Source organism: Chiloscyllium plagiosum, unplaced genomic scaffold (assembly GCF_004010195.1).
Source record: "Chiloscyllium plagiosum isolate BGI_BamShark_2017 unplaced genomic scaffold, ASM401019v2 scaf_14716, whole genome shotgun sequence".
Classification (NCBI taxonomy): Eukaryota; Metazoa; Chordata; class Chondrichthyes; order Orectolobiformes; family Hemiscylliidae; genus Chiloscyllium; species Chiloscyllium plagiosum.
This window is the reverse complement of record NW_025215153.1, coordinates 39,173-42,248: the sequence shown is the minus strand read 5'-3', so window position 1 is coordinate 42,248 and position 3,076 is coordinate 39,173.

Here is a 3,076-nt window from a genome sequence, read left to right as displayed (position 1 = left end):
TAAATTCTGAAATTCAATTCTGACACCTCTTCCTTCTCCACCACATCTCAATTCTAAAATCATTTTAATCAACTTGTTCAGTCACATTATAAAACACCTCTGTGGGATTTGAATCTAGACATTTGGGCCTACACTATCACCACTTGGCAACAATCTCTTAGGCTGCAACATTATTCTCCTGTGTGTTTGTCCATCAGCCTGGTTTGAAATTCTGTGACATACCTGCGTGACAGACAGGACTTGAATCTAAACCTTCTGGTCCAGAGTGAGAGGCATGACCACGCAAGTTCAGGTATTGGAATCTAGCCCAGAGCTCTGGCTCAGCTGTATTTCACAAGTCTTCAACCATTCCCAGATTTTGGGTCACATTTTAAATGTCAGCTTTCAGCTCTGTGTGGATTCATTAAAATTTGGTTCACTTTTACTGAATTACACAGTTAAAAGAATTACATTGTTTAACAGATGGTAGGTACTCACCTCAAATATAGGATGTTGTGTTTATGTGCTCTGCCTTCGACAAAAACTATGAAGATCTTTAATTATTTGACCATGATTTCCACCTTAAGTGGCTATTATCTGACATCTGCAATATGAGGGAAAAACATCCTGCAGACACACTCTGCACTCTAAAGGATCTGGAACAGATACTTATCACTGAACACCAGAGATGAAGAAAGAGCATACTTTCTGGATCAAATACACCAATAACTCTTTCCCACCTGTAACGTGTGACTACCCTCTTCTTAAAACCACGAAATGATCCAAGGCAGCGGACTACTTTAAAACCTTTCTACCCCAGTACTATCACTCACTGGGCTGAGGAATGGCAGATGGAGTTTAATTTCGATAAATACAAATTATCAGAATTTGGTAAAATAAGCAATGAGAGGACATATCCAATTCAATATCAGGCCATTGATAGTGTTGTAGAACCTAGAGATCTAGGTGTTCTGGTATATTTCTTTGAAGTTTGCATCATGTGTAGGCAGGGTGGGTATGAAAGCGTTTGATTTGCTGGCCTTCATTGCTCAGACCTTTGCGTACAGGAGGTGGAACATTATCTTCAGGTTGTGCTGGACATTCGTGAGGTCTCTCCTGGAGTACTGTGTGCAGTTCAGGTCACCCAGTCACGTTGACGATATTATTAAACTGGAGACGGTTCCGAAAATATTTACCAGGATGTTGCTGGGAATGTAGTGTTTAATGGCAGGTGTCCTTTCCTTAGGGTGGTGGATTTCAAGACAAGGGTATAATTTTAAGATGAGAAGAGTAGGTTTTACAGAAGACATAGTGTCATAGAGTTGTCCAGCATGGAAACAGATCTTTCTATCCACTCGTCCCTACTGACCAGATGTCCTACAGTAATGTCATTCCATTTGCTAGCATTTGACCAATATCCTCCTAAACGCTTCCCATTCATGTTCCCATCCAGATGCCTTTTGAATGTTGTATTTGTCCCAGCCTCCACAACTTCCTCTGGCAGCTTGTAACAAACGCAGCAGTCTCTCTTTGAAAACGTTGCCCCTTAGATAACTTTTAGTTAGTTCTCCTCTCACCTTCAACCTCTGCCCTTTAGCTTTGGAACGTTCTACCCTGCGGAAAAAAGATCTTAGCTATTCACACTATTCATTCCACGTATGACTTTATAATCCTCTAAGATCACCTCTCCACCGCTGGTGTTCCGGGAAAATAACACTGGCCTCCAACCCTTGCAACGTCTTTGTAAATCTTTTCTGAACTATTTCAGTTTTCACACATCCTTCCTCTATGAGCAAGATGGCAATTGCATGAAGTATTCAAAATGGCCTAACCAATGTCTCGCACAGCCGCAATACGATCTTACAAATCCTATATTCAATGCACTGACGAACAAACGCAAGCATATCAAATATCTTCTCCACTATCTTATATACCTGCAACTCCACTTTCAAAGTATTATGAACCTGCACTCCAAGGTCTCATTGTTTCGCAACACTTCCTGGGAATTCACATTAAATGTATAAGTCAAGCCTTGATTTTCCTTTCCGAAATGCAGCATTCTCACATTTACATAAAATAAAGTCCATCTGTCACTCCTCAGGTCATTGGCCCATCTGATCAAAATCCTGTTTTAATCCGAGGTGACTTCCACTTTGTCCACTGCACCTCCAATTTTGGAGTCATCTGTAAACGTACTAACCATTCCACCTATTTTCACATCCAATTTATTTATATAAATGGCGAACAGCAGTGAACCTAGCACGAATCTTTGTTGCACTCCACTGGTCACAAGTCTCCAGTCTGTAAAACAATCCTCCACCATCACCCTCTGCCTTCTACCTTCTGTATCCAAATGGCTAGTTCTCACTGCATTCCGTGAGATCTAACCTTGCTAACCAGTTTCCCATGGGAACCTTGTCGGACGCCTTACCGAAATCCATATAGATCACGTCTACCACTCTGCCCTAATCAATCCTCTTTGTTAGTTCAACAAAACAAAAATCACGTTTGTGAGACATGATTTCCCACGCACAACACAATGTTGACAATTCCTAATCAGTCCTTGCCTTTCCAAATATATGTACATCCTGTACCTCAGGATTCCCTCCAACAACTTGCCCACCTCCGATGCCAGGCTCACTGGTCTATTGTACCCTGGCTTTTCCTTCCCAGTTTGTTTAATAATATGACCACGTTGGTCATCTCGTATCTTCCAGCACCTTACCTGTGTCTATTGATGATAAGAGCATGTCATCAAGATTCCTAGCAATCTCTTCCCGAGCTTCCCACAGAGTTCTTGTATATACCTGATCAGGATTCATGAAGTGCATTTTTATTACACATCACTTGGTTCGTAAATGGAATGAACGTCCTGAGAAATGATTGATGTGGGTAAAGTCACAACATTTAGAAGACATTTAAAAGTAAAATAATGCGAGAAGTTTTGGAAATATATGGTCCAAGCCCAGGAACGCGGGCCTAGTCTAGTTTCAGGTTAGCGTCAGCATTGAGTTTATGGGCAGATAGGTCTGTTCCCAAACCCTCTCTATAACTCTATGACATCATGTGTGTTTGTGTGTCCAGGTTTCTGTCTGCA